Source organism: Leptinotarsa decemlineata, unplaced genomic scaffold (assembly GCF_025532065.1).
Source record: "Leptinotarsa decemlineata unplaced genomic scaffold, Ldec_3_MD MMD2_tig00002974_RagTag_RagTag, whole genome shotgun sequence".
Classification (NCBI taxonomy): domain Eukaryota; kingdom Metazoa; phylum Arthropoda; class Insecta; order Coleoptera; family Chrysomelidae; genus Leptinotarsa; species Leptinotarsa decemlineata.
The window spans coordinates 12,537,615-12,554,937 of NW_027412578.1; the positions used below are offsets into that span (position 1 = coordinate 12,537,615).

Below are 17,323 nucleotides of genomic sequence, written 5' to 3' on the forward strand. Positions count from 1 at the left end.
TTTTCATGTTTTTGAACTTGTTGATTGGACTATTAGAGCGACAAAGGAATGATTGTGTTGCTCTTGATGGAGATCACGTTGATGAATAAAGCCAATTCAGAACAGAAAAAAAAGCGTTTTCTTCCTCAGGTGTAGGTAGTTCATTTTATGAACGAAATTGGACGTATTCAAGTATTTTCCGCACCTATCAACTATAATAAAAACATAATCATCACCTACCCTATCACACCAAAAAGCCCATAACCTCACTGTTGAATTCACAAGCCTCTCAACACTATCCACCAGCACGAAGTCGAAAGAAAACACAAAACAGTACTATCCCGAAAACTCCCCAAACTAACGCGCGCTGCTTCGTCAGCCGGCGACTTGCGAAACCCTTATCACAGATACGGACTGATAAGACTACGTGGAGGATTTGGTGGAACGCGAACTTGGTGACGCCGGCCAATAGATTGAAATTGTTTCAACGAAACAGCGCAGAAATCAATCAGCCGACATTGAATCTTCGATTGTCTTGTGGGTATGGTGAACCGCCGTGTGTACTTGCACTCTCCCGCAAAAGATAAAAAGACTGACACGGATCAGTCACTGATAGTTCGTTATCAGTGTGCTCGTTGGGTAAATAACGGCGAACGTTACACGAAGTGAGTATTTTGCTAGCAAAGTACACAAGTTCAGGAAATTACACGCGATTAGTTCATTGAAGGACGCAAGTTTCGATGCAGGATGAACACTTCGACCCCCCTACTTGACCTCCATTGGTTTTTTTCGAAGATTTTACATCGTGTATCGCGCTGTAGCATCTCTTCCAATAATATACAGTGGAGAGTCTAGACATAATGAGTGATTTTTTTTGCTGGTACCCTTTTGGCAACACTGTTTTCCACAGATCACGCGTGAATCGTGACTTGTGTCATTGTCAAACTTGTTCAGTTTGATCTATAATTTAACCATGAATCGACTTACGAATGAACAACATTATTGAATTTTATTATCAAAATTCATGCTCGGTGAAGAAAGTGCATCGTGTACTTCTTCCAATTTATGGGCAGTTTCGTCGGCCTACTGAGGGAGCTATTCGAAAGCTTGTGACTAAATTTGGAACCCAGTTCACATTATTGGACATTAAAGCACCAACACACATACATAGAGTGAGGACCGAAGAAAATATTGCGGCTGTATCCGCCAGTGTTTGTGATGACCGTAAAATGTCGATTCGCCGTCGTTCCCAGCAATTGGGTCTCTGTTACTCCACCACGTGAAAAATTTTGCGTAAATGTAAAACCTTATAAGATACAGCTGGTGCAAGAATTGAAGCCACACGACCTCTCACAACGTTCAACATTTGGTGAATTGGCGTTGGCCAAGTTGGAGACCCGTCAATTGGCCGCCTAGATCGTGTGATTTAACGCCTTTGGATTATTTCTTGTTGGGACATGTTAAGGCTCATGTCTACAGGGATAAACCAGCAACGACTGACGCTCTAGAAGCCAATATTGAAGTATTTATACGTGAAATACCGGTCGATATGTTGGAGAGAGTGTGGCAAAATTGGACCTTGCGCATGGGCCATCTAAAGCGGAGCCGCGGACAAGATTTGCATGAAATCATCTTCAAATATTATATTATATTGATCGTTATATCAATTTCAATAGAGATTTCATCAATTTCTTCGATTTTTTTATGTTGTTTCGAAAATCAAATCCTATACCTCTCAAAAAATCACCCATTACTAACTTTGGAATAACCTAATATCTACCTCTTCCAATTTGATCCTATGTTCAAAGATGAAAGAAATGACCGCTTTTCAGGGTGCAAAGACTTGCCTGTTTGCGGGTATCGGGACCTTTTCTGTATTTAGCATCTGCAAACGATCTATAAGTGTATCTAAATGGAAATTCTGCCACTCACTGTTTATGTTACGCTGATGACACGAATATACTGGTTATTGAAGATGGCCTAAACACAGTTATGAGTATAACTGGAGGCACTTTCAGTAGAGTCATCACTTGGTGTGAAAAAAAACAACTTGATAATGAATAAAACAAAAACTAGTATGCTTCTTCTTCTTCTTCTCTTCTTGTATTGGCCTCAGCTACCAAGACTATCCGGCCAGTGGCTAACAAATTTGATACTTTAGAGCCGAACGTGGCCACAATAAAGTGAGCCTGGGACGGTCCCATCCACATTCGGTTGGGGAATATGGCTAAAAGCAATTCACGGTACGACGTCAACACCATGAGGTGAATCTATACCAGAATACCGAATTACAATTGGATCCCACAACAACAACTAAATTGTTAGGAGTTACATTTGATAACAACTTGCAGTGGAAGCTACAAGTAGATAATTTGTGTAAAAAGCTCAGAAATTCTTGTTATTCTCTCAGGTATCTCTCCACTCACTGCAGTGAAGAGATTTTACTTACGCTTTATTATGCGAATTTTAATTCTCCCCTCAGGTATGGAATACTGAACTGGGACACAAGCTCCTCTGTGGATCGAGTGTTCATGACACAGAAGTATGCAGTAAGGATCATTGCTAAGTTAGGATTTAGGGAGTCCTGTAGGGGAGCATTTCAGAATTTAAAAATATTAACAGTTGCAGGAATATACATACTTGAGGCATGTACATATGTATACCGCAATAAAAACAAATTTTAATATCAATTTCAAACGATTCTTATTATCTTCAAACTATTAATGATCATTAGCTACCTACCTATTACAAATCTATAAATAGTCATAATATTTTGAGATATTTAAAAATTCTTTTTGTTTATTCCTTTGCGTACTAGGCGACATTTTTGAGGTTAAGTGGAAGAGCAATTGAATGATGACTTGTCATCATGTAAATTGAACTTCGCCTTTTGTCTTCTTATAATAAATGAATTGTACATGTTTAATTCGATTTGAATGTATTAGAAGATAATAAAGACGGTATTATTATTATTATTATTAAATTGACTGCCAGCCAGCCAACATTGAACTGTTCTCTACCAAAAAAGTTTTGACTATCAGGGATGCAAACTGTATAACAAACTTCCCGACGACATTAAAGTTTCAGGAAATATCCATATTTTCAAGAGAAAAGTTAGGCAACTCTTATTGTCAAAAAACTGCTACACTGTTGAGGAGTTTCAACCGTAACAGGGGGTAGCCTCCCCCCTGTTTTTTCGACTTGGGAAAAAGTTGGGAAATTTTGGGCCTTGAAGATAGAAAAAATAATAGTAAAGAAATGAAAGAAAAAATAAAAAAATTTAAATGAGGGATAAGAAAGGGAGAGGTAATAAGGAAAGGGAAAGAACCGGGAGAAGGTGGAGATTTCCCAACATGTATAACTTGGAGATCTCATACTTTGAAATTCTGAGTTGTTTGAAAACTTCAAAAAAGTTTAATTTCTCCCAAGTAAGAAAACATTCCTGAACAGTACACAAATTTTGAAGTGACAATTTTACAAAATTCACAACTTTTCGCTGTTTTTTCGACTTGGAAAAGTGGGGAAATTTCGGGCCGTAAAAATAGGAAACATAATAGTAGAAAACAATAAGCACAATATTATTCAAGTGTTGTTTCCTTTCATTTGTATTGAATATTCCTATACATTGTGGATATGGTGGACCAAGGACCTTGGTCCAAAGTAGAATAATTCCCATTATTATTTTTATAATTACCAAAATTTATTTTTGTTTGTGCATATCCTAACGGGCATAAACATTCAGCCAATCTTTGGATAGATAAGTAAGAAAATTAATTTATTATAGTAGTAACTATTCCTCGGCTTTCATTTTTTCGAAAGTTGGGAAAGTTTGCTGGTGGCTTTGGGAAAATTTGGATTCCCTCCCTCCCGACGTACCCTGCGGTTCGTCGACGAAACGCAAGATGTGCCAAAAACATCGCCTATGTCTGTGAGAGTGTGCAGGAGAATTCGGGTCGATTTGGCGTCGATCACAAGGATTCGCTCGCAGACCGCAACTTGGCGAATTTTACGTCATGACTTGTGTTCGCTAAATGCGGACATTTCACGCATGACGTGTAGAAAAAACGATTGTTAATTAACAAACGCATTTTTTAGCAACAAAGGAATGTTTTTAAGAAACCATTTTTTTTCTAAAAATCATGTTTTTTTTCCAATTAACATAATGCAAAAAAATTTTTCGAATTGCTTATAAAAAATGTTTATATTTGTTTATAATAAATTCATTAACAATAGCTGACCTGAAAGACCACTCACCATACAAACTAATCGGCTTCGTTGAGAAGCTGAATTTATTTGGTCGACTGTGAATAGGTGTGAGCCACAATAAGCCCTTGCGGGTTGTGGTGGAGGGTCGAATAGACCCTCTCACTTTGGACCTAACCTAATTATAGGAAGCGCTCAGAGAAAGACTCCTTATATGATTATAATTCATCCAAATAAATTAGCAGGTGTTGCATTTACAAACAGAATACATCAAAAAGTGCATGTTCTGAACAAAAGTATCAGCCTTTCAGTTTGGGATAGATAACAATGTGTAACTAATGCTGAAGTTAATTGAAATTTAATGATCCCGAATTTAACTTATCGCTTGAAGGTATTATTGTTAGTCGAACACACATAATAACGAGGTGATTAACTATATATCTAGGTTCTGGCTATACCTATATGTTCGGTATATCCGATAATAGTTTCGATTTTTTTAATTTTTATTTCCAACTATGGTTTCGAGGTACTGGGGTCTACTCAACGCTATCTGTTCAAAAAATGAGGTGAATTTTCATTCTGACTAATTGAACTCTTCAGTGGTTTGATTACGCAGTAACTTTTCGAGATAACTTTTCAGTGTGTCCTCTATGGAAGATTAAAAACCTAACCTAACCTAGCCTAACCATGAGAAACACTGACATTGATCTTTTCTTTTCAAATTATTCATACAAAAACTACCCTTTCCTTAAAAATCTGGCAGCGTTCCATTCCTGAGATCTACATATCCTTTCACTGAAATTCTGCCGAAATTGCTTCCGGCAATTAAAATTCAAAGGTTAAAAAAACGTACAGATTTGATCATTTCACTTCCTTGTGATCATTGAAGCAGTCAGTAAATCACTCTATTGTGACTTATTTATTTTATGCTCTTATTTGTTAGATAATTTCGAAGAATGTGAAATGAGATGTAGATGTTCAAGGTGAGAGGTCTTAGAAGTGTTTTTACGCAGAAAAGCAAGAAACCCATAAATTTTATTTAATCTACCATACATTTTCATTTCTACGGAAGCGTAGAAGGGCCAAAGATTATTTGTTTATTTGATTCACCATAATTTCGACTTAAAAGTCGAAAGTTCGATTTTTTTCGACTTTTATCTCATAATTTCGACTTTTAATATATATGATGGAATCGGCCGATACTTGATGAAAATCCATAACTAACGTATTCTAAAAACACTTTATTGTGTGATTTTCACTAGACAGTTTTATAAAAACGCAACACGTGTTTCGCCATACAATGGCTTCCTCGGGCGTGTCTTAATTACTAATTCTACAATTTGAGGTACCTGAATTTCAAGTACCTGTTTTTTAAAAGATCAATTTATTGAATAAGAAAGAGATCTGAAGACGCAAAAAATTTACTGGAGCAGAATGGTTCCTGAAGGTTCAATCAAAAAATGAGTAGGTTTCGAATATTCAATAAAATCGGTTTCTGTCATATTTCTTCGTAAAAAACATACCACTATGAGAAGATTGAAGTACTGTCGAAATGATTTGAAAAGAATGTCCAAATTTCTAGAGAAAAGTCGAAATTACAAGATAAAAGTCGAAATTATGAGATAAAAGTCGAAATTATGAGATAAAAGTCGAAATTACGAGATAAAAGTCGAAATTACGAGATAAAAGTCGAAATTATGAGATAAAAGTCGAAATTACGAGATAAAAGTCGAAATTACGAGATAAAAGTCGAAATTACGAGATAAAAGTCAAAATTACGAGATAAAAGTCGAAATTTCGACTTTTAAGTCAAAACTATTGTAGATCAAATAAATAAATAATCGGTGGCCCTTCTACGCTTTCATACATTTCCTTCTACCCGAGTGGAAATTACGAGATAAAAGTCGAAATTACGAGATAAAAGCCGAAATTACGAGATGAAAGTCGAAATCACGAAATAAAAGTCGAAATTACGAAGTGAAAGTCGAAATTATGAGATAAAAGTCGAAATTATGAGATAAAAGTCGAAATTATGAGATAAAAGTCGAACTTATGAGATAAAAGTCGAAATTACGAGATGAAAGTCGAAATTACGAGATAAAAGTCGAAATTACGAGATGAAAGTCGAAATTACGAGATAAAAGTCGAAATTACGAGATAAAAGTCGAAATTACGAGATAAAAGTCGAAATTACGGAAAAAAAGTCGAGATTACGAGGTAAAAGTCGAAATTATGAGATAAAAGTCGAAATTACGAGATAAAAGTCGAACTTATGAGATGAAAGTCGAAATTACGAGAAATTAAAGAATTTTTGTACAGCACTTTGGCTTCATTAAAGACGACATATGATAAATAGATGAGTAGTACTATTCTGATCATTTCCATATTGAGTTCAATTTAAAAGCCACCAGTAGACAGCTGTTTCAGCTTATTGGCCATCGTCAGTACCGGGCAGGCGGTCCTCAATTAAAGACAAAATGTGAATAACCAAGAAAAGTACTTAATAAAAATAACTGAGTAAACGCAAGCGAAACATAAGTGGAAGCAACTATTGGTGTGACACTCAAGTCAACTTGCCAAGTTTACCGGGGCCTCAATCTGTTCTCTCTAAGGTCTCAATCTGCCTACTCCTTAGATGGAACTCAGTTCCATGATATTTTTTTTTATTATATTAAAACAAACAGGTAAAGCTCATTCACTGTTTTATTGAATTGTTTTATTGGAGTGCCTCCTGTGTAAGTTAATCTACAAATGGCGTCCAAATGAGACCAGTTGATTTGGATACCACTTTTCAATACAACGCACCTAGGACATGCTACTATTTTTTATTAAAATAAGAAAATAGCAAAAATACATAATGAGAAATTGGCGCCCAACACGGGGCACCTTCTTCATACAAACTACTAGCTATCTCAAGCGTGTTGAGAATGTGGGGTCAGTTTGAACACACCTTACATATCCTTACAAAAACGCTTCGAATGTGGTCAACAATGTTCCAGAATATTTCACAGCATTCGAGACTATTCTGGAAAAAAACGGGAACTTCTTGAATGGGGGGTGGAAGGTAATTACTCAATATAACACCCTTCAGCGTTCCGGGATGTTTTGGAATATTTTAAGATGTTGTGGAACGACATCGAACACTCTCGAGTGTTTTGGAATGTTCTAGTGATTTCTAAAGGACGTAAACTCTAGTCTTTTTTCTTCACAAGCACGTTGAATATCCCACCACATTCTAGAATACTCCGGAATGATCTGGAAAATCGCGGGATGACCTGGAATATCGTGGAATGCTCCTGAAAACTTCAGAATTCTAATCCGAATTTTCGAGTTCAAATTCGAAATTTCTAGTTCCTCGCGCCAAGTTACGAGTTAAATAAACGTATAGACCCCGTATACTTCTCACAGAAAAAACCCTTTTGTCATTAACTTGTGGTACTCAAATTTTTTTATCAAAAACGAGCCATATATTTCATCAATACCACCCCGTAGACCAAAATTGTGAAAGACTGAATCGACTTGGCAGTTCTCATCAACGATAGTGCGACTTTTGTGTCGTTTCCTCCGGAGCCGTTAAAGAGAAATAAACCGGAGTTTGTCCAACACACCCAAAGGTCGATATCTTCAGCAGATGATAGTCACCGTCTGACATGAGGCGCACCCTTTTGTCTACAAGGGATATCGATAAATAAGTAACTGCGAATTGGCCAAATCATTGACGAGCAGTTAAAAGACCCGCTGAGGTAGAAATATTCTCAGCGATCTAGTAATTTTGTATACTGTTTGTTCAACCTGACATCAATTTACTCAACGAACATAAGAAAAAACCCATGGATTTAAAGAACTACTTAAAAATAGACGACGTCTCATTAAAAAATACATTAGGGGTAATATAGGTAGATATTATCGACCTCATTCTTTCCAAAAAACTACAATAGCCAGCCATGGACCAGGTCTACCCAATTTCAGAATAGGTATGCGTAGACGTAGCTTATATAACGAATAATAGTCTGAGTAAATTTGATAAAAACAATGAAGACGAAACTTCGGTGTCGGATTGATCAGGAGTATGTATGCTGACTTGTGGCTCTTGCCCAAAACTTTATATTGGCCAAACAGGGAGAACTTTTCCCAAAGAATCAAAGAGCATAGAAGTAGTTTCTTAAATAGAAATACCAATTCCGCACAATTTCATTAACAGTAACTAGAGGTACAATTAGTGCGGAAGAATGACTAGACTTGTTTAAACGTAAGAGTTTTTAATTTTTTGGGCCTATAACTTTCATTTTTCCGCTTTAAGAATGCTATTAGCTTGAAATATTTGCTTGTATAACCCAGGAATAACTTTAAATGTGACTTTAAATAAAACGCGTGAGCTGTATACAATACTGTTCAAGCATTGGACAATCTATTCTTTAGCTCTGTATTAACTAATCATCAAGATAAGCGTTGAAAAAGACTGGACCTAGAATGAATCTTTGTTTAACCCCAAACTCAATATTTTGAAGGCTTTATTCTGCTGAGAAATAATGTTTGATCAATTCGTATGAAATTCATCTGAATGAACTTTCATTCAACTAAAAAATCTGTTGAAAATCTGTTAAGATCTTCTTTTTTGTTAACCAGCTGTCACCCCCTACGAACGACAACTCTCAGAAGTCAAACTTGTGCGAGCTAGGGATTAACGAGGTCTTACCTTTTGCCGTACGATTCCTAGAATGAATGAAAACATAACTGATACGAAATAAAATTAATCATTATGTTACAACTGTATTCCATCATTAGTAATTCCATTTGGCTGTAGCATTAATGATGATATTTAATTCCGTGCTGAGGAATTCAACATTAAGAACAATACAGAATAATGGTAATATGTTCAAGTAAAATCACTTTCTCATAAAAGGAAGATCACCTTTGCAATTTTGAAATTCACGTGTTTATAAAATACCAACAATTCCCTCTGCGATGACAATATACTTGAAAGTTGAGATAAACGTTCCCCAAGGTCATCCATCAATTATTTAAACAGATGAGCGGACATCGGCAACTCAATCGATAGTAAGTATAATAGCAATTGATTTTAATATTGAGACTTCAAATTGCTCTTTGTTTTATACGTCCAATTACAATTTCATCGATTTAAGATTGTGTTACGATGTTGTGTATTACGAAAAAAAAAAAAAACCTTTGGCCTTCTAGACTTCCGTGAATATGAAAATAATAATAATGAATGGGTTTTACTGAGAGAATAATGAAAATAAAATAACAGAAAACTCGGGAAGGTATTTGATTCAAGTGGTTTGCAAAAAAAAACCTCTTCATTATAATCAAATCGCACGAAAACAAGTAGCTGCGCCATGTTTGTCAATTCGTCTTTTTACTGATTTATATTTATGACATAAATATAAATCTAAAGTCTATCCAAATCCAAGATAGAGTGAAACAAAACAAAACCGAAGCGTGATGTTCACGTGATCGTCCAGTGAGAGATGGAAAGGGCAGCGTTCATTGGTGAATTCGGTACCAGCACAGGGTTGTAATCAGTCGTTTGCGTGTTTGTGTGGCGTGCGTTATAGTATATTGTTTAAAATTGTTTTCAAAGATGTCCAGTACAGACACTGCTGATGACACTGTGAGCTATCCTCTGAGTCCAGCCAGGAAACGATCCAAAAAAAGACATTTGAGGGTTGAGATGAAAGAAGTGATTTTAAATGTGTTCAAGAAAGAGATGGAAGAAATTGAGACATCGACTGTCGACGAAGTCGTATCGAAAGTTTCCGATAAAATTGGAGTGTGTTGCGCTTCGATTTACAATGTTTTACGGGAATATAAACAAAATCATACATTTTCCATACCGAATACAAATCAGAATAGTCAAACCATTATAAAATCAATAGATGATGCTGATAAACATGCAATCAGGAGGAAAGTGCATGAGTACTTTTTCAGAAATGAAATACCCACGATAGACAAAGTACTCACAGAAATAAATGAAGATGTTTTATTGCCAAGTTTTAAGCGGCCAACATTCCATAAAGTATTGAAACATTTGAATTTTGTATGGAAAAAACGAGGGCGCAATAGTTTATTATTGGATAGAGAGGAAATTGTGTTATGGAGGAGAGAGTATTTGACCAAAATTAAATATTGTAGGGAACAACAGAGAACAATTTATTATATGGGTGAAACCTGGGTTAATGCTGGTCATACTACCCCTAAAGTATGGGTCGATGAAACTGTGACCTCATCTAGGAGGGCCTTTCTAGATGGACTATCCACCGGATTAACAAATCCATCAGGTAAACTTATATTTATATTAAGACCTGCCTCAATCTCAATATATAAAAAGTAACCCTCGTATTTGTTTTATTTACTTACATACCTCTTCATAATTTCAGGTAAAGGAAAACGGCTTATTATTTGTCACATCGGCAATGAGAATGGGTTTGTTGCTGAAGGGCTGTGGTGTTTCGAGTCGAAGAAAACTGGAGATTATCACGAAGAAATGAACGGTGAATCTTTCGAACTTTCCAAAGTTCTACCCCATCTGGAGGATAATGCTGTGATTGTAATGGATAGTGCACCTTATCATTCGCGATGATTAGACAAGATTCCGACAACATCTTCAAAGAAGGTTGAAATCCAAAATTGGCTGCGATCAAAGAATTTTAGCTTTGAAGACTCAATGCTTAGAGTACAACTACTAAAAATTGTCAAGGAGAGCAAGCTTGAATACCAAAAATATATAGTCGATGAGGTGGCAGCAGGCCAAAACAAAATTGTCCTTCGCCTGCCTCCATACCACTGCGAGCTCAATCCCATCGAGTTAATATAGGCGAATGTGAAGAATTTTGTAGCTCAGCATAACACCACGTTCAAATTTGCAGATCTCAAAGTACTTTTTGATGACGCTTTGAAAAGAGTCACAGCGGAGAAATGGGAGAAGTGTGTTCGGCATGTGATATCGGAAGTCGACACAAAGATATGGAAGCTTGATAACATAATAGAGGCACAAATCGAGCCACTGATAATTCAGATTGATGAAGAGACAAATTCATCCAGTTGAATAATTTTGATTAATATTCCTTTTGCTTTTACATATAATAAAAATTATCAATAAAGAAATTATGATATAATTTGCGATCAACAAGATGTTGGTTCTGAATACGACCCTGGCCAATTCTTGGGATTTTCAATATCACGTGCGTAGGGCATGTCAATGTTTACATCCACTCTATCTTGGATTTGGATAGACTTTAGAGTCTCGAGCCTAGATTTATATTTATGAGGCTATTGTTTATATACTAGATTTGAATAATTGACAATTGCAATGTCATAAGGAATACTCCCAGATATTTTTGAACGTATCAAACAATCAATGACAAATCGATTGCAGTCGTGTATTTTATCATAAGGTGAGCAAAATGTCCATTTTGCTCATTTACTTTAAATTCGAAATTGTTAATTATTTACTTTTGGTTTTCATTTTATGTTGTCCATGGATAAGTTTTAGCAGTGATTTTTTTTCTCGAGACCGAAGCCAGAAATAAAGAAAACACAAGCGATGAAAAAGTTGTATTTACAGTTGATTGGTCTACAAAAATGAAAAACTTAAACAACAAGGATAGGATAGGACTAAATAAGGGCCTAATTAAAATTCAACGTCCAAATTTCAGTCCTGAAAAATCCGAATTTGTCTCACTTCTTATGGAAACACCCCCGTATCTTCCGTAATATTCGAGGTGGAACGATGAAACTCTCAGGACTGATGAAAATGGTCAAAATGCACCTACCACCTGAATGGGGTTAGCCAAAGTGATATACACTGTCCGCCACTTGCGATGGAACACCCCATTTTTAGGTAAAACATATTACGGCGCAAAATAGTTCGCTTCCAATACCTGAACCCTTTCATTCTATCTGGAGAGTACTCTCAGGTATGAAAGATACAGATGCTGTGAGATGCTATCATCCATTTTGAGCCTATCTGAGGAAAATGTCACAGCACCACATTCTCAGATTATCGAGATAGTGTGAAGCAGAGTATGAAAAATTATCGATGGCGGCATCTATTATAACTGAAGAAGATTATTCGTAAAACTAATTATGGTTGCTGAACATCCAAATTCTATCCCAACCAGAAGTGAAAGCTCTCGATTGATGAGCAAAAACTGCAAAAAATGGAAAAAATCTATATTCAAAGGTTCACATCTCGAAAACTGTACAATTCTGAGCTTTGGCTGTGGACACTTTCAATCAGCACATCAAGAACTACAACATATCAATGGAAATGGAAATCAGTCCTGAGAGTTTCATCGTTCTACCTCGAATATTACGGAAGATACGGGGGTGTTTCCATGAGAAGTTAGACACACTGTATGTTTATAGGAACTTACGACCTAAAGAATCACCATCTAAGTTTCGTACCATAGTCAGAAACACCCTGCATAGATAAAAACGTGATTTTGTTAACTACTAAGTGAACAATCTCATCACAAAGTGTTATTTGAATATGGTAATTTGTTCGTACTATTACTGATATTCAATTTCATTGCTGAAAACAATCTAACAAATTAACCACCTAGTTCTACCATACATATCTGGAACACCTATAGTGAAATATTAATTTATTTTAGCGTGTACCAACTTCAATGAATAAGTGAGCGGATTGTCGATATCAAACACAAACTCACAAATGAATATTTTAGCGAAGTTATAAATTTCTGATAGAAAGGCGAAAATTTGAATCGATAGCGCTAGTAATTGCGTTGGAGTTTATGAAGTATGGAGACTAAGAAGTTTATTATTTACTGGGATAAAAAATTTGTAATAATAAACCTCTCTCGAATCAGAGGGATCCTGCTGCTGGACGAACTTAAAGCATAATATATGGATAAATTTCCTCCGAGAATAAACTTACTCAATGTCTGTCAGATATAATCAAATGTTCATCGTGGTACTAGCCAGAGAAGTAGTTGTCTTCCGACAGGCATTTGCCAGGTCCTACTGTGTAAGAACATCTGAGGAGGTGGAAGGAGGTGAAATTCTCTTGAGGAATTTTCTCATAACAGTCAAAACAAAAACAGCGGTTTTGTAACCGTAAATCTTCATAATGAAAAGTTGTTCGAAACGATTATCATGGATTTTCATGAAGTATTCGTCATTTAAGTAATTAGCCTAATGAAATGCCGATAAAATACAAGAATATAAATAATAGTGGCGAAAGTACAGATGATTAACTCTATTAAACGCAGTGTATGAAGTAACATGTGTGCTACTGTATAGCGTTTTCATTATGAAAACGCTTGAGGAAGCTATTGTATAGCGTTCTCTTCAAAATCATCGAAAACGCGGGATGAAGCTATCATATATCGTTTTCATAATGAAAACCCTCGATGAAGCTATCATATAGCGTTTTCAATATGAAAACGCTTGAGGAAGCTTTTCTTCAGCGTTTTCATTAAAAACGATTGATGAAGCGTTCATAATGAAAACTCCTGCGTAAGCTATTGTAGAGCGTTTCTTTCTCATTATGAAAACGCCTGAGGAGCTTTCGTATTGCGTTTTCATTAAAAATGCTAGAGAAAACGTTCTGAATGTAAACGCCTTCGGAAGTTACTTATAGCGTTCTTTCTCATTATGAAAACGCTTGAGGAAGCTATTGTATAGTGTTTTCATTAAAAACGCTTTAGGAAGCGTTCTCAATTAAAAACGCCTACAGAAGTTTTTATATAGCGTTGTTTCTCATTATGGAAACTCTTAAAGAAGCTATTGTATATCGTTTTCGTGATGAAAACACTCGAGGGAACTACTATAAACGCCTGAGGAAGTGTTCATAATGAAAATGCTTAAAGAAGAAGAAGAAGAAGCATTAAAAACTCTCAAGGAAGTGTTCATAATTAAAAAGTCTACGCTTTTCTCATTATGAAAACGCTCGAGAAAGCGTTTTCATTATAAAAACGTTTGAGGAAGTTTTCATTAATAAAAAGTTTCATTATGGAAACGCTCGATAAAGCTTTCATATTGCGTTTTCATTAAAAACGCTTGAGAAAACGTTATGAATCAAAACGCCTTCGGAAGCTATTCATAGCGTTCTTTCTCGATATGAAAACGGTTGGGGAAGCTATTGTACAGTGTTTTCATTAAAAACGCTTAAGGACGTGTTCATAATGAAAACCTCTACGCCTTTCCATTACGAAAACGCTCGAGAAAGCTATCATATGGCGTTTTCATTATAAAAACATTTGAGGAAGTTTTCATTATGAAAAAGTTTGTATAGCGTTTTATTATGGAAACGCTCGATGAAGCTTTCATATTGCGTTTTTATTAAAAACGTTTGAGGAAACGTTATAAATCAAAACGCCTTCGGAAGCTATTTATAGCTTTCCTTCTCATTATGAAAACGCTTGGGGAAGTTATTGTACACTGTTTTCATTGAAAACGCTCAAGGACGTGTTCATAATGAAAATCTCTACGCCTTTCCATTACGAAAACGCTCGAGAAAGCTATCATATGGCGTTTTTATTATAAAAAACGTTTGAGGAAGTTTTCATTATGAAAAAGTTTATATAGCGTTTTCATTATGGAAACGCTCGATGAAGCTTTCATATTTCGTTTTCATTGAAAACGCTTGAGACAACGTTATGAATCAAAACGCCTTCGGAAGCTATTTATAGCGTTCTTTCTCATTATGAAAACGCTTGGGGAAGTTATTGTACAGTGTTTTCATTAAAAACGTTCAAGGACGTGTTCATAATGAAAACCTCTACGCCTTTCCAATACGAAAACGCTCGAGAAAGCTATCATATGGCGTTTTCATTTTAAAAACGTTTAAGGAAGTTTTCATTGTGAAAAAGCTTGGGGAAGGTATTGTATAGAGTTTTCATTATGGAAACGCTTGAGAAAGCGTTCAAAACAATAAGTTCAGAGAAATCAAATCGGGAGATCCAGGTGGCCATTCTGAAGAACCTCTCCTTCCAATACATGGTTCCGAAAATTTATTATCGAAGAACTACTCTCGCACCTTTATGCAATGGTGAGGAGTCCCATCTTTTTGAAAATCTACTCCATTTCGCAATAGAGGATCTAACCGGGTGGCGTTGTTAATGCTTGTCAGTACATTACCATTCAGCAGCAAATTCGAAAATCCATTACCATTTAGGTTTGTGCAAACTATTTGTGAGAAAAATATTATTGAAGTGAGAGTTGAAAAGTTGGAAGCAAAACGCAATAAGCCCTGCAAGACTTTTAGGAAATGAACGAAAACCAAGTATTGAAAAAAAAGTAAAACATCCACTTTCGACTCTGTGTAGAAAACAAACCGCCATTTTTTATCGACAGGTTTTTATTTCCCAGAGAAACATCCGAGAATTGGGGCCAAGTATTGGGCAGGACATTATATTGAGGTGATTGAAGGGAAGCAGACAAAGTCTCCAACTTTTCGTAAATATAACTAACAAAATTTCATGCATGAAGTGGAAAAGACAAAAAATCTAAATGTAAAAACAATTTCTGATCGACATGTCTGCAGTGTTAAATTCAGTTATAGGATTCAACAGCTGTTACAATTCTGTCCCAATTTCTGAACCTTCAACTTTAATGATATCCTTTATTTATTCATACCCTACCTACTTCATTTCATTACAACTCTCATAATGAGCGTTGCCCCCTTTTATCGCATTGGTAGAAAATTCAGTGAAAAAAATTGTGCCGAGTTACTAGATAATTATATGAAAGAAATAATAAGGGTGGTACAGGTGACGTGTATTTTGTACATTAAAATTTCATTGCAGTGATAGTAACAAACTATCGAACTGACTATATACAGTGTGACTATGGAGAGGGCAAAAAATGTAATTATTTTATTCGTTGCGCAAAAGAAATCTGAACGGCGCTGAAAGCATGTTAAATAACCATACCATATCAGGAGTTCATGAATTGTCGTGTGGATCATGTCCTTGAAACTGGAAGAAGTAGAAATTGTGAGTAGTTTCCGAAATAGAAAAATGAACTGAACGTAGGCTACTCACCTCATTGAGAAAGGACATTTTATTCATTAATTCATTTGCAATTTCGGATAGAAATAGGTAAAACCCAATAAAGCATCGGCTAATAAATTTTTAGTACAAAAAACAATTGGTGTCCTAACAATCAATATCGATGGAGAACAAATACACAAATAATTGGTAACCTACTACAAAAATCCAAACCGGAAGAACTTTCTCCAAAAGAATAAAAGTAGATAGAATGCTGCAGACAACCAGTGATGCAACTGGAAGTGATGTCCAGGACGATACGTCTGGACAGAATGATCAAGCTCATTCTCTGAATGTATGAGTTGTCTCGTTGGTAAATACCAACTCACCTTTGATGTCGTGTGGCCTATAGGTTTACTTTTGCCCCAAGAAGCCAAGATTCAAATCAGTAAGATTCGGTTATCCGTAAGAAATTGAATCCAACAAGTGAGTTGAATATTTTACCAGCATCCAAATGCCAAGAATAAAACGATTTCCTATTCTTATAGAAGATGATCTTACTTTGTTAATCCGAAAAATCGAGAAATTTGGACAAAAATTCCAAAATTAGCAAAATGACTACCAAAAGGACCACAAAAAATTTTAAATCCCGGCGGCAAGACATTCATGGAACCAAAGTCACAGAACACCCTCACTACAGAGCACAGAACCCTTAGAGGATTCAAATATATGTTCTATAACTAATGCGTTCGAATATATCCTTGTATAGTTGTTAATCAGTAAATGAGAACTAAACGAATGAAGTGGTATTAAAATATCCCAAAACCTTCATGGAAGTATTAATTTCAGGTTTAAATAGTCGTTGACCTCAGAACAGAACAAATGACAAAATAAAACCGTAACACACTGAGTTTGTTTGGTCACTATTGTGAAGCCTGAAGATGCAACTGTATAGAGAAACATGTAACGCCTTTTTGTAAACTGTCATATGGATACTTCAAATTAAAGTGTTCGGGCGTCAAAATACTATTGTGACGAAGATTATAGCATCGAAATTATAAAGTGTGAATAGCAATGGGCCCAGTATAGAACCCTGTGACACGCCTGGGGATAACTGAAGTGGAGATGATATTTCTTCTTCGACTATGATACGTTGACACCTGGTA

At 35.8% G+C, this 17,323-nt stretch overlaps 1 protein-coding gene across 3 annotated transcripts in view; it reads right to left on the reverse strand.

Annotated features, from left to right (window-relative positions):
• The window catches only part of ATP8B (ATPase phospholipid transporting 8B), a 92,768-nt gene that overhangs the window by 62,772 nt on the left and 12,673 nt on the right, over positions 1–17,323 (reverse strand). Inside the window, exon 1 of one of the 3 annotated variants that reach the window (XM_074177498.1) lies at positions 220–566. The exons of the other annotated variants lie outside the window; for them this stretch is intronic. The gene's annotated coding sequence lies outside the window, so the exon portion shown is untranslated. Of the gene's footprint in view, positions 1–219; positions 567–17,323 lie in introns of those variants that run through there. 3 annotated transcript variants of the gene reach the window in all.